Source organism: Ambystoma mexicanum, chromosome 6q, assembly GCF_040938575.1.
Source record: "Ambystoma mexicanum isolate Mex_15411 chromosome 6q, UKY_AmexF1_1, whole genome shotgun sequence".
Taxonomy (NCBI): Eukaryota; Metazoa; Chordata; class Amphibia; order Caudata; family Ambystomatidae; genus Ambystoma; species Ambystoma mexicanum.
Genome location: NC_090937.1, coordinates 1,360,749,297 through 1,360,764,217, shown reverse-complemented (window position 1 = coordinate 1,360,764,217; position 14,921 = coordinate 1,360,749,297). Strand labels below are relative to the sequence as shown.

The following is a 14,921-nucleotide window of genomic DNA, read 5'->3' as shown; positions in this document are numbered from 1 at the left end:
AGAAGTGCGAGTCATGTTATGGAAAGGGGTGATAGAGCTAGTTCCCCAACAGCTCTGGGGCTCTGGAGTCTATTCCAGATACTTTCTGGTTAGAAAGAAGACAGGGGGTTGGAGAGCCAACCTGGACCTGCGCCGTCTAAACAAGTACTTGAAATCCCAAAAATTCAGGATGGTCATGCTGCAACGTGTGATCGGCCAACTGGAGGAAGGGATTTTCTTGACGTCGTTGGACCTAGAGAATGCGTACTTCCATGTCCCCATCCACAGGAAACATCGGTAGTTTCTACCAGACGTGGTACAAGGCCAACACGACCAGTTCAAGGCCTTACCTTTCGGCCTAAAGTCGGCCCAAGGGTGTTCACAAAATGTCAGGCCCCCATGGTGGCCTACCTGCATCTGCAGGGCATACACGTATACCCGTACCTGGACGATTGGCTGATACGAGCCCGCTCCCGGGAACTGGCTGACGAGCACATGAAGGAGACATCCGGCTACTGACGGAGCTGGGGTTCTCTGTGAACTATCCGAAGTCCTGCTTAACGCTATCGCAGAATGAGCTGTTCCTCTGCGCCATACTCAACACAGTGGCTTGCCCTTCGTCCCCCTCGCAGGAAAGGCTAGCGGCCATTCAAGGGAAGGATTCAGCGGCTGTTGTCAGCGAAGACGGCCACGGTTCGGGCCATTTAGTCTTTTATGGGCATGATGTCATCCTGCATCTACCTAGTCCGTCTCTGCAGGTTGCAGATGTGACCCTTACAGGTATTCTTGGATACATGTTGGATACAAGTGTCTGGGAATTTTGCGGACAAGATCCCCCTCAATAAGGAGTTCCGGCAGGCAATAGAGTGGTATGGGTTACGCTCCCACATTGCCCAGGGGATGGGTTTTCAAACCCTGCCATACCAGGAGACGGTCACCACGAACGCCTCTCTGGAAAGTTGGGAAGCTCACACCGGACATCTAAATGCAGAGGTCTGTGGCTTCCGGAAGAGAAGGATCTGCACGTAAACATCCAGAAGTTATGGGCAGTGTTCTGGGCCCTCAAGTCTTTCCTACCGTCTCTGAGAGGCAAGGTGATGAGGATCTTCACGGACAACAGCACCACCATGTTCTACATCAGGAAACAAGGGGTCACTCGATCCACAGCACTCTACAAGGAAGCTCAGGACTTGTGGCATTGAGCCATCGGACAGGGGATGCTCCTCGTCACGTTCCACCTGGCAGGCATCAAGAACACCATCACTGACTCCCTCAGCAGGGAGCTGCGCTCCTGCCACGAGTGGGAACTTCGTCAGGATCAGGTGGACCGTCTGTTCGTCAAATGGGGCAGACCTCCTATCAATCTTTTTGCTACGGCAGCTAACTCAAAACGCCAGAAGTTTGCCAGCAGGTTCCACCAACTGAGGAGCATGGGGGACGCGTTCTCCTTCCCGTGGCAACTCTTTGTGCGTGTCGTGTAGAACTTCAAGGCACAAGCAACGTCCAGTGAATGCAAGGCCCTCTCTGCTGGCAACGAAGGAGTCGAGAAGAAAAAGGGCAACACCAAAGGCTTGTTGAGGTGGAATTCTGGCAGAACCTTCAGTATGAAAGTGGGGTGTGTACGCAGTACCACCCTTGATTTGTGGAAAGTCAGATACAGCTGCTTGCTGGATAGGGCCTGGATCTCATCCGCACATCTGGCTGAGGTGAGGGCCACAAGGAATGCCATCTTCCACGAGAGAAACTAGAGTGGGGCTTGATGCATAGGTTTGAAAGGTGCCCCCATGAGTCTTGTCAGGACCACATTGAGTTCCCATGCCGGGGCAGGCGGCCTCACCAGAGGGAAAGATCAAAAAAGCCCCTTAAGGAACTCCTAGATGAGCCTGTGGGACCTCAGTGAGGATCTTCCCAGGGATCTGGTGTAGCGTGAGAGGGCCGCCAGGTGTACCATGAGGGATGCGTGAGTCAGCCCAGCTTTTGCCAAGGACAGCAAGTATGGAAGTATCTGTAGAGCCGTGACCCTCAGAGGGGTAATCTTCTGTGACCGGCACCATGTAGTAAAATGCTTCCACTTATGGCTGTAGCACTTGAGAGTCGACGACTCCCCGTCTTTGGTGAGAACCTCCCTGAAGTCCGCTGGCAACTCGTAACCTCCAAACTCTAGCCTTCAGGAGTCATGCCTTCAGGTTCAGAGATCCTGAGTCGCGATGAAGGATTGCGCCTCTCTCCCTGGTGAGCAGATCTGGAAGTACCAGCGTGCAACTACTTTTTATGCCGCCTCCTTCAGTTAGACTGCCGTGGAGGCTCTCTTGGTCCTTATCCACATGCCCTTCCACTCTTTCCCTGTGATTGTCTACCAATGTCATTCTCCCAGGCTCTCATGTCGGCCCATTGGGCCTCATTCTACCTTTGCCAGTATCCCGGCGGCTCTGCCATCTGAGGTAGTTACCCGTTTCTGGCACCCGGTCCAGCGGCATTGCCGCTGGATCACGGGTGCCAGTGTGACAGTGTAAATCCCCATTCATGGAGTCCCATTAACAGTTTCAAATACAACAAAGACCAGAGTTGTTACATAATCATATACAAAGATGATGTAGTAAACATAAGAAACACAACCACCTCCTCCCCACTGCCTATAAAGCTAGCTACTCTTACTATCACTCAAGCCGCCTGGACTTATTAGCGGAGTATCTCTCCCCTTTCCTTATTCCTTTGTAGCAACCAACATCTTCTGTGAATGACCCACTGAACAAAATAAGACCAACAACGGCGCAAGCAACGGCGCAAGCAATAAAAGAGTGCATCAGCATACAATAAGGATCTGCTCCAACTAAAGAACCTGTATCTCGTCATATAGTTAGAGTAGCAACAACTCAAAGGCAGAGGAAGGGATAAAAGAAAAAGAAGAAAAAGAAAAGAAACAAAAAGAAAAATAGAAGAAGAGGTAAAAACAAGAGGAACAATAAACTCTGGGTTTCAAAGAAAAAGGTAAAGAAGAGCCAAACCACAGCCTCCTCCCTCCTACTCAAGGTTAGTTACAGGTAAGTAAACTCAACATGCACTGGCAGAGCTAAATCTGAACACACCCTTGAGGGCTCCAATATTCCCTCCTAATTTCCCAACCGTATGGTATTAGGCCATCTATTGTGTCCCACAGCTTTAAGAGACATACCTTCTCCATGTGCGTAGAAAGACAGCTTTTGGGAAATTAATCTCTCATACGCTGCCATCTTCGCCATCTGAGTTTCCCAAATTTCTGCTTGGGCCTAGTCTGCATGCCCCACAGCCGTAAAATGCCGTTTGGCTACCAATAGGCTGTATTCAACCGTTGAATTTCATGGGCCTCTAGGTCTCTTATGGATGTCATATCTTGGAGAATGCAGAGTTGCGGAGAGGACTCAAGTTCTCACTCTAGTGTAACCTGAATTTTCTACAGTGTGTCTGCCCAGTATTTCTTAAGATTTACACACAACCATAGTACATGCACTGAATCGGAATCCTGCGCTTTGCATCTCCAGTATGTAGCCTGCCTTCGCAGTGCTGCAGCTTGCAGTCGCCTGGGGTCCAGTGCCAACCTTGTAGTATCTTGAAGTATGTCAGCCTAAGCCTGACTTCTCTGCCCCTTTCTCATACTTCTCCATGATGCACTTGAGACTCCTCAGACAGCTGCATATCTAACAACTTCTGCCATCTCTGCACTACCCCTCTCCTGACTGGATCCCCATACAAGGAGTTTCGCAGCGTTGCGTAAAATTTGCTGACAAGAAACTTACCTCATTTCCAGCCCCCAAGTCCTTTGCTATCTGTGAGCTTTTCAGAACTTGTCCATGAATCCTATGTGCTGCAGCTACACAGTGCACAAGATGCATGTGTTTCCAAACATCGGAGGGGTTGAGATGGTGTCTAGTCGCGAGAGCATCAAAGCTGAGTGGCTTCTCTCCGTCCATCACATCCCAAACGTGCCTGAGCCCTCGATTTACCCAGACTGCCCACAAGATACTATGCTTGCCTATCTTTTTAGCCCTTTTGTTTTACAGCTGGACTTCCAGTAGAGCATGAGCTCTCTCCCAGGCTTTGACGGTGGTTATTAAAATCGGGTACAGTGCATTCGCAGCTCTATCATCATATACCACTGCTGCTCTGTCCTTACCCCCAAGACACTGCTCCCATGTGGCCCACGTTGGTGCATCCTATCTGTTTCTTAAAAACACCCAGACCTGGGATAACTGCTGCGCTAGGTAGCTCAGTTTAACATTAGGCAGGTTGAGACCTCCCACCCTAAGAGGGGCGTATAGCTTCTCCAGTTTAAGTCGCAGCCTCAGGCTGCCCCACACAAAATCCTTAACTCCACTTAATATTTTCCGCATGAGGAGTGAGAGTACCTCAAGGGGCATAATGCCAAACATATAGGTCAGCCTGGCGAGCACCATCATCCTAACTATGTGCCCGCTACCCCATATGTATAACTTCAGTGATGACCACCTGACCATCTCCACACCAATATTGTGCCAAACCCCCACAAATTATCCTTAACCATGTCGTCAATCCCTGATTCAGCTTTATTCCAAAATAGTTTATTCCCGTTGTTACCCACTTGAACTGCAGACCTATATTTGGATTATGTGTGTTGTTGTTTAACGGCATGGCTTCACATTTGTCCCAGTTCATTTTGTAACCTGACAAAGCCAGATTAGAGATCCTACAAGCACAAAGTGTGTTTCTGAACATATACATTTATTTCAAGAACACGTTTAATTTTTAGTTGGTTTACGCGACTTTCGATAATAACGAAAGCAAATGACAACGGACAGGTATAATTATATACAGTGGAAATACAAGGTAAGTATCAACCTATCAACCTCTATGATGTTGAGGTAAGAACTCCACCTAAGGGCACAGACATATATGACAGTCAGAGAGACCTAAACCTGAACACAGTGCACCCAGGACAGAAAATGGTCCAGGGCGTAGTTAACACAGGGTATACACAACAATATCTACAGGACATACACAAAGAAAGGTTTTTTACAGTTGTGTCATGGGGGATCGACACAGGTGTGTTTCGGCCATGGGAGGCTGGATGGCTGGATGGGAGGCTGGATTGTAGCCTGTCTTGGTGTGGCCTTCATCAGGATTGGCACCAGTAGTGGTGCTGTCCGTATTATCTGCTGCTGAGATAGCGGGGGTGCTGTACGTGGACAATCCTTGGACAGTTGCTGGATTGTAGGTGCAAAACTGCACTTCGGTAGAGCCGTAGAACCACTACTGCTGTGGATCCCCCGGTAACGCACATACTTTGTTGGATCGCGATCAGGGACCTACTCAGGCCCTCATCAAGCCCCAGGTATCCTGACCAAATCTAGACATCAGGAACCCACGGCTCTACCTAAGTGCAGTTTTGCACCTACAATCCAGCAACTGTTCAAGGATTGTCCACAGCACCCCTGCGATCTCAGCAGCAGATAATACAGACAGCACCACTACTGGTGCCAATCCTGATGAAGGCCACACCAAGACAGGCTACAATACAGCCTCCCATGGCCGAAACACACCTGTGTCGATCCCCCGTGACACAACTGCAAAAAACCTTTCTTTGTGTATGTCCTGTAGATATTGTTGTGTGTAGCCTGTGTTATCTACGCCCCAGACCATTTTCTGTCCTGGCTGCACTGTGTTCAAGTTTAGGTCTCTCTGACTGTCATATGTCTGTGCCCTTAGGTGAAGTTCTTACCTCAACATCATAGAGGTTGATTCTTACCTTGTAGTTCCACTGTATATAATTATACCTGTCCGTTGTCATTCGCTTTCGTGCTTATCGAAAGTCGTGTAAACCAACTAAAAATTAAACATGTGTTCTAAATTTATATGTTCATTACCACACTTTCCGCTTGTAGGATCTCTCATCCTGATTCTTTTGATATTTCTATATGTACCTCCTGGGTATATCAGGACACCGCCAGGCGCCCTTATATTAACCTGACAAAGCCTGAATGACCCTCAAATGTGCTTCAATGAATGAATCGGGACAAGCTAGGGTCAGCAGTATGTCATCCGCATACAGTAGGTATTTCAGATTTCCTGCCGGCGTCTGGATCCCTTTGATTTCCTTGCTCTCCCGCATCTCTACCAGTAGAGGTTCCAGTGCCAGGGTGAGCAGCGGCAGCGGGCAGCCTTGCCTCATCCCCCTCGTGATCTCAAATGGCTCTGAAATGTATCCCCCTGCATTCACCCTGGCACTGGGATGAGAGTACAACAGTTTAACTTTTCTTATATAATGTTCCCCCTCGGCCAAATCTCTCTAATTTTCGGAAAAGATACCCCCATGCCACTCTGTCAAATGCTTTCTCAGGATCGAGAGAAAGCAACACTCCGGGGTTACCATCTCTTTCTTGCCATAGCGTATGCAGTAATAATCGCATGTTATCTCGACCACAGCGGTCAGGCATGAACCCCACTAGAGATTTATGGACTAACTTTGTGATTACCATCCGAAGTCTTGCTGCTACCACTTTTGCCAGAATCTTATCATCTTTGTTGGAGACATCAGATGGTAGCTACTGCACTTCATAGAGTCTCGCCCTTGCTTAGTTAGCACCATAATTAGTACCCTGTTAAATTCAGGTTGAAGCCCTCCATCCCGCTCTGCTTCATTAAAGACCAGTGTTAGCATCTCAGCTACCCTCCCACCCCAGTTTATCGAATTCTATTGGTATCCCATCGTCCCCTGGAATCCTCTTTGCCTGCATATCTCTGATAGCTTCCCCGACTTCCTCGATGGTGAAAGGGCCCCCCCACCATGTGCCTGTCTCTGTCATCATGTGTGGGGAGGGGCAGGGCATCCATACAACTTTCTTCCACTGCCTGATGAAGGGAAGACAGCTGCTCATTGAATTTGCGGAACTCTTGCCCTATTTCATTAGGGTCAGTGATACTGGCTCCTGTGTCCACACATTGTATCGATATTATTGCAGCTTGCGTGTCTCTCTGCTTCAACTGGGATTCTAGAAGACGACCTGCCTTCTCCCTCTGCTCATAATGCGTTCCCCACACCCTGAATAGGGCATATTCTGCTTTTTTCATGAACAGCGTGTACAGCTCGAATTACGCTTTCCTAACTTCCATCAGGGTATCGTTTGAAGGATCACTTTCATATTGCTGTGATGGCCGGGTAATTTCTGCCTCTAGCACCTCTTGTCTTTCCGCTCTTTTCCACCTCACACCCTGTTGTATCAGAACTCCCCTTATGTACGCCTTCCCTGCTGCCCAAAAATATCCCACTGAGCTAACCGAACCCTCATTCAACTGAAAGTAGTTCTCTACAACCTAGTTGAAAGTTAGCTTATCTTTCGGGTTTTTAACTGCGCTAGTATTCATCCACCAACCTGTGCGCATGTGGTCTCTGCAGAGTTGCATCTATAAGCATGAGCACTGCATTATGATCTGTGATACCTCCCGGTATAATTTCAAACGCCCGCAGGCTTGCAATCACCCGATTGGTTATTAAGAATTAATCAATGCAGGATTGTGTACTGTGTACACATGAGGTGAAGGAAACATCTCTAACCAGTGGGTGCAGCAGTTGTCAGGGATCGCAGAAGCTATAATCTGCCATCAATTGCTTCAGAACTTCCCTATCCCTTTTATGGCCATTGTCCGGTCTATTGGACTTGTCAATATATGAGTCTAACAGTAGATTTCAACCTCCCCCACTCCCCCAGTAATATGTGTATATTGGCCATCTCTGTCAATGATCTATTAAGAATGGAGAATACTGCTTGCTTGTCTGCTGTAGGTGCATAAACAGATCCAATAGCTAGCCCCTCCCAAATTGGACCTTTATTGTGACAAATCTGCCTTCATCATCCCCCAATTTCTTCGCCACTCTAATCTGGAGTGTTTTGCGCAAGAGGATAGCCACCCCGCATTTGATCCGTTTCTTCAAACTACTGTGGTATACTTTCCCCACCCAGTCCCTGCAAAGTTGCTCTGCCTCCTTTTCAGTGAGATATATCTCCTTCTGGAGGACCGTATCCGCTTGCTTGGTAGCTAAATAATTAAGGATATTCTTCCATTTAATGAAGTACCCTAAACCCTTGACATTGAGCGACAGTACCCTTATATCCTTAGTCGTGTGCATGGCTTGCCATCTCGTCCCTTGCTTGTACCTGCCCCAGTTTTTCCATTATTCCTTGCCTCCCCACTATCCGTGCGTGCCACATGCCGTAAAGCTCTTCCTGGAACCCATGAATCACCAAAACGAGCAACATTTGAACTTGCAACAAGCAAAAACAATACACACCATGCCAATCCATTACCTCCCCCCTCGTACTTCCTATGGTCAGCACCAAATCAGAAGATCTACTCTATCCACTTGCCCATTTCAATGGAGTGACAACCAATTCCCACCCCATACCGCCTCCTTCCCCCCACCTTGTATAGTATGTAATATGAGTTTGTGTGCTAATGTCCATATAATGTGCTGCGTCCAGTGTTTGCTCCCATTCAGTAGCCGCCACAGTTCTAGGAAGGCTTAGTTCATCCATTCTCAACACTGTCCTTCTTTTGATTTTTTGATCTTTTTTTTTTACCTGTAACACCTCCTTTCTCTCTAAAAGTCTTACTTCTCACCTCAAGCCGTCTGTTGACCAGAAGCCCTCTGTTGACCACACCTGACTCAAGTGTGTGATTTCAATGGAGATTTCAATGTTTATCGTACCCTCTCTACGCTGGACTCTTCCCTAATTAACAGCTTATCACTGTAAGAAAGGCATGGCATCAAAGTAAGACAGACACAAGTTATCACAGTTGACGAGTGTAAAATGAGTGAGATAAACACCTAATCTAAACCTAAATCTAAGATGGGAGCAAGCTACGGCCATCAAAAAATAATAATAATACAGTCCAAGTGGAATCTAGTCAAATAAAAGCGACTATACTAAGAAAGGATGCTATGGCCGGGGTCTCCCTTCCCCATGTTTTTAGCACGGGACAAGGTGGGACTCTCGAGCACAGCACACTCCTGGGCTTGTCCGGCACAAGCTTACAGTAACTTTTCTCAGTATCAAGGCCTTCTGTGCCCAAATCTCTTCTCATGCAAAAGTCTCTTGCTTCAGAGGGCCTGATTCGCCAAAACAACAAAGGTTCCTTCTGTTAACTTTTACTTCGGGTGATTACCCTTCAGCCTTGGATCCCCCTCAGCCGGGCTACGATCCTTCTCTCAGTTTCAACCTCCCTCAGTCGGGCTCAGACCAACCTCTCACTGTGGACATCCCTCAGTCGGGTTCATACTTGTCATCACAATGCTATTTACTTAGCTTCTTCACATCTTTACTCTTGACGTCCCTCAGTCGTATTTACTATTGCCTGTCAATCACAATCTCCTTATTTGTAATATTCAAAAGTCTTAATGTCTTTTTAAACAACCCCTTCGGTTTAGTGAGGTCCCCCTCATCCGGGCTCAGACCTTCCAAAGCACTTGCCAATCTTAAACCGAGACTTCCGAAGGGCTATCTCGTCTCGCTGGGTCACTCTGTTAGCCACGGCAAGCGCGAGCTTCATACCATCAGAGTTCACACAGCGTTCCCCTCAGCAAGGCGCAAACGCCTGTTTCACAATATCAAAACTTCTGCAATGTGTCAAGGACTTTCACGATTGTACAAGGAATTTGGTTTGACCCTTGTGTGACCACCTTAACACCTTATACAGGCCTTCTCTATGGCCTCTTGGTACTTGTAGTTTCTTTGCTCACAATGTTCAACACAGTCTCTTTGTTCACGAGAGGGGTACCAGCCAGAGACCTTCGAGTGAACGTCCATGTGGCACCTGACCACGCTATCTCTGGTACCAAGTTTGTTCACAAAAGACCTCTTGTCTATTTATCTTCTTAATGTTGCCTCTGCAACCTTGAGCCTAACACAGTCCGGTCGACTATCAGGTTCTTTGGACTCACCGGCTGTGCTGAACTTGTTGGCGCTTCCTTTGATGCTGGAGTCAAGGACAGTACCACAAGGGCCACCACGTCTCCCCACCCTGGCTATCAGTGCGGGAGGGTGCCATGTACCACTGACATCCGTCACACCTTTTACCAGCTGCGATTCCCGGTGTTATGTTTCTTTTATCGGAGGGTTCACGGGTCTGGGTTGAAAAGGGCAAGGGCAACTCCCTCCTTGATGTCCTTCCAGGTCTCACTGCCTTTCTCCTCCATTTGAACTGCCGTCCTGGAATGACGGCTTCCTCGTGCGCTCGGCCTTGCTTGGAGTATGCTCTTGTGCTCTGCCTTTTATCCCTATGGGGAACGGAAAGGGTCAGGTGTGTGTAGTTGTCGGTAATTGCCTGACTCTTGCCTGACCCTTGTATTTGTTAATTTGTATTTGTTTTATTTATAGCGCGCGTCCTTGCCCTGGGGCATCTGGGCGCATGGTTACAAGAAGGTGGTTACAAGCAGGCAGCGTAAGTTACAGCAGTGACATAGTCTTAATCATGGTAATACAAAGGCATAGCAACGCTTAACAGACATGGTGCATAATAGTGCAGGATACCAGGAATGACACTGAAGCTGAAGTAGGAAAGAGATGAGAAGGTGCGCACGGCTGAACATGGTTAGGGTCAACTAATTAGTGTTCAGATGCCTATGTGTTGGGAATGTCAGGTAATAAGCTCGGGTATTAGTCTGTTGTCGTTCACACTGTGGGAAAGTGTTTGTGTTAGAAAGGGGCGGGTGGTTAGAGTTTCTAAGTATCCTACTGGACAGGATGGGGAAAAGGTGTCATAAGGAAGGGGATACTGTGTCTCAACCTTCGGTGTCCCGCTTCCACTCCCCGAAGACCAGGTGATCCTCCCGCACTGGTCCACCCCCAGGAACTGGATCCAATAGTGATGGCCATGTCCTGGCCACCTGGATGACAGATCCCCGGGGACTAGTGAGTGAGACACCTTGAGGTTTCTCACATCACCCAACAGCTTGCGTGGGGCGTTTGGCCTCTTTCAATAGTATCCGTTCTCTGCTCCTGCTTCCCATCCTGGTGGTGATCCTCCCTGTTATGTCCGTCTGCTGTCGTCTACTGCGAGTTATCCATTGCCTGTGTTTCCAGCTCCTGCAGGAAATCCCATAACTCTGCCGGATTTGTGAATTCTCTTGTCTTCTGATCCTTTGTCACCAGCATCCTTGCCGGATCCCGCAGCACATATCTCAAGTCCCATTTTCTCATGGCTGGTCTCATGCTGAGAAACTTCTTCCTCACTTCTAACGTTTCCTTGGAGAAATCTTGCGAAATGTATATCCTGTGCCCTTCCCAAACTATCTGAGATGTATGTTTGACTGCCAAAAGGATCTGACGCACATGAGGGTATCTTCTGTCCTCACTCTCCTCTAACTATCCTCTAATTTTGACACAGTCAACCATGCCATCCTGCTCAATCGCCTCCGTGACAACCTGGGTATAACTGGTCAGGCTCTGGCCTGGTTGACATCCTTTCTCACTGACCGACCCTCACATGTCCAACTGGGGTCTTTCTTCTCTTCTATCACTCTCTCTACTTTGGTGTTCCCCAAATCTAACCTTTCTCCTGTGCTCTTCAACCACTACCTAATACCTCTTGCCCACTGCATCGTTACATTGTACTCAGTGTTATGCAGAGGACACCCAGCTCTCCTTCAGGCTCCCCTCAGCCACCTCTGTTCCTTCTCTCATACCAGACTGCCTGACTGCAATTCAGGAACAGTGTGCTACCAATGATCTCTGCCTTAATGCCAGTAAGACTGAGATCCTCCTCATCGGGTCACCTGCTCCCTTCCTTCCCCTCACACTCTCTGGCCGCCCACCCTAAGCCCTCTTTCTCCTCCTTCCTGTGAGTCTAAGAACCTTTGTGTCATCTTTGACTCCACCCTCTCTTTCTCTTCTCACATTTCTGACGTCTCTAAGAAGTCACACTTTCAGCTGCACCTCCTCAGAGGTATTCTGCCTTTTCTCACTTTCCCCCAGAAGCTCACTGTGTCCAGAGCCCACAGTCTCTTTCTAAATCTACCTGTCTCTACTCTAAAACCTTTACAACTTATCCAGAACAGGACATCAAGACTTGTCCTTGGCCTCAAGCCCAGGGATCGTATCTCTCCAGCTCTGAAATCTCTTCACTCTCTGAGGGTCAGACGCTTCTCTTAGCATAGAGTGGGGGGCAGATCTCTTTCCTCGGCTGGGGCCTCCCTCTGGAACAGCCTCCCTGCCTCTTTCAAACTTGAGCAGAACCACCTCTGGTTCCGGAAGCAACTCAAGACCTTCCTTTTTGCTTATGCTTTCTCTCTTCCTCTCACCTGCAGTTGTCACTGACTGCTCCATGCACTGGTCACTTGGCCACCCTCTGAACTTGGGCCCAGGCTCCTGCATGTCTAGTTGCCGTTGCACTGCCTTCGGTGGCCCCCCAGCACTTAAGGGTCTTTATCTGCAACCGTACAGTCCCTTTTCACTGCACTTACGAGCCACTTATTGAGTTGCCCGCACCTCTCCCCTCCCCCAGCACTTCTCGATCTTCCTCGCACTTGCACGATCTGAATGACACAAGGTCTAGTAAGATTTTTATTTTGTGCTCCTCCTGTTTCCCCCTCCTTATCTTGTCGAACCTAGAAACACTTGAGTACAAGCGCATTATAAATGACATATTATAGCATATCATATCAAGCTATCAAAGGCCTTGGTGTTTGGGGCCACTTCCATTTCGTTTCCATACTGTGCGCTCTCTGTATCTCTAATTGCCTCTAAAATTCCACTTGTACATTTGCTGGTGTCCATTTCTACAGGAATGAGATTGGGTCTGAGCCCTCGACCTTCTCCGGAAAGCCAAAGAAGCGGAAGTTGCATCTTCAACACCTATCCTCCAGCTCTATGTTTGCCACCATCAAAACATCCATTTGGGCATGCAGGTGAAAGAAATTGTGGGCGACTTCCTCCACTCTTCCTACTCTTTACTCCACATCGCCTAGTCTCTCTGTAAAGTTGCTAATTTCTTCCTTAACCCCAAGCACCACTTCATGTGTGTCTTTTGCCCGTGCGTCGATGCTTGCTACCACATCATTGACCCTGTCAAATTGCAGCAGGATGAGATCCAACTTTGATGCTTCCAAGGATGGAGTCCTATCTTCCGGCAATTCTTTTGCCATGCTCCCGGTTGATGTTTGTCTTGCGCTTGCTGATATGCAGAGTCTGACTCACAATGACCACATAGAGTGTCTTGGACGATATTGGGCTTCCAGGATTAGAGTGCAGCCACCAAATGTGATGCCTGCTGTGAGGGCAGGCACTACCCTCCCAGACTTCCTAAGGTGGAGGACATATAGCCCACTCTTAATTTGCTCCGTTTTCTCCTGTGTCCTTTTTGCTTCTTCTCTCTACTTTTATTCATTCATGTCTTTATTCATTATTATTATTATTTGTTTGTACTTTGCACTTTGCATGTGTGCCATGGCCTCTGGCAAAGGAGGCTTTCACCGCCAAAGTTGCAGGTGGAGGTCAGGGTCCTCTTGCTGCACCCTGATTTCCTTTTTAAAACGTTTTATTAGCATTTGGGAAAAAAACAGCATGCACAACCTTGTATTCCCCCAAACAATGATGCAAAGCCTACAATGACAGCGCACCCAAGTCCTCCTACACCATCTACCCCAGAAGCCCCCTAACACAACCGGAAACATCCCATTAGCCCATCCCAGGAGCCTAAGTACGCCAACACCCAGGCTACAGTGTCATGCCGTCAAGGCTTACTGGTAAGTGTGACCATTTTGCTGTCCAGTGAGGTAATACCTCTCTGCAGCTTGGTAAGTATACACTTAATATCTCCCAGTGTGTCCGGCGAATGCTCCTCTTTAGGTGCAGGAGTCTCCTCCACTACAAGTCCTCCCCTGCCTATATATGAAAGCCACAGGCTTCTGGCTACCCCAGGTGTCTCTGTGCTGATCTAACCTCCCGACACCCCCCCACTCCTAAAAGCCAGACAGCACTCCTTATTTCACAACAAGCCCACACCACAGCGGGAAAGCACCAGGCAGCCCCCCTGCAAGAGTACCACTATTCCAAACTGGTGTTCCTGCTGCTCAGATCCAGCCTATAAATTCATTACACCTCTGTCTGTTGGTGCCTGCTCTCCCCTTTGGTAGCTCGCCCACTGCTGTGATAACCAGAGAACCATGTACAGTCTCTGGGCCTCTGATTACTCTTACAGCCCTGTGCGGCAGTCGCTGATGGTAGACAGCATATATGGCAATGTGAGAACCTCCCCAGGCCACGTTGTCTCGCTCACCCGCTTCTCCTCCTCTGCAGTGCCAGGCACCAGAACGCTGACAGCCGCCCGTGGCTCGAGCCACCGCTGGTTGTTGGTAGCGGGGAAGAGGCTCCGGAGAACCGCATCCTTCCTCCGCGTGCAGGGGTCCCGGAGGCCATGCAGGCAGAAGCTGGGGTGCCCCTCCACTATGAAGCAATCCCCACAGCGTTCTCAGGATGCTGCCCCTTCTCAGGTCTCTCCAGTCCCCCAGCGGAGCACACTCCAGCCGTGTCCCGCCTCCAGGCTTGCAACTGCCCGCTTGGGGCAGGATCAGCCACCTTCACAGTGCTCTGCGGGAGGCTAAATTTCAGCGGTCACTGCAGCTCTCCTACTGCCCGGGGGGGCGGCAGTCTCTCCAGCCTAGTTTCCTCACGTTCCGTTGGCCAGGCATCTGAGCGGAGCAGGATGCGGTGCCTCGTTGCCACTGCGCCCGCAGGACTTGCCCCTTGCCCACAGCAAGATCGACCTGCTCCGGGTTATGCAACAATACGCCGACCAGCCAGGCAGGCCCTGCAGCTTCAACACCACAGCATTAGTATTTTGGTGGCAAGACTACCATTATAGTTCAGGATAGTGTCCGGATATTGGGCGGGTGTCCCGGGAGCTCACAGAAGAGCGGCCATCTTGACTTGGCTCTC

The 14,921-nt window shown here is 48.9% G+C and overlaps 1 protein-coding gene across 2 annotated transcripts in view; it reads left to right on the top strand.

The window, feature by feature from the left end:
* The window catches only part of JAKMIP1 (janus kinase and microtubule interacting protein 1), a 3,487,328-nt gene that overhangs the window by 2,826,034 nt on the left and 646,373 nt on the right, over positions 1-14,921 (top strand). The window lies entirely within an intron of this gene.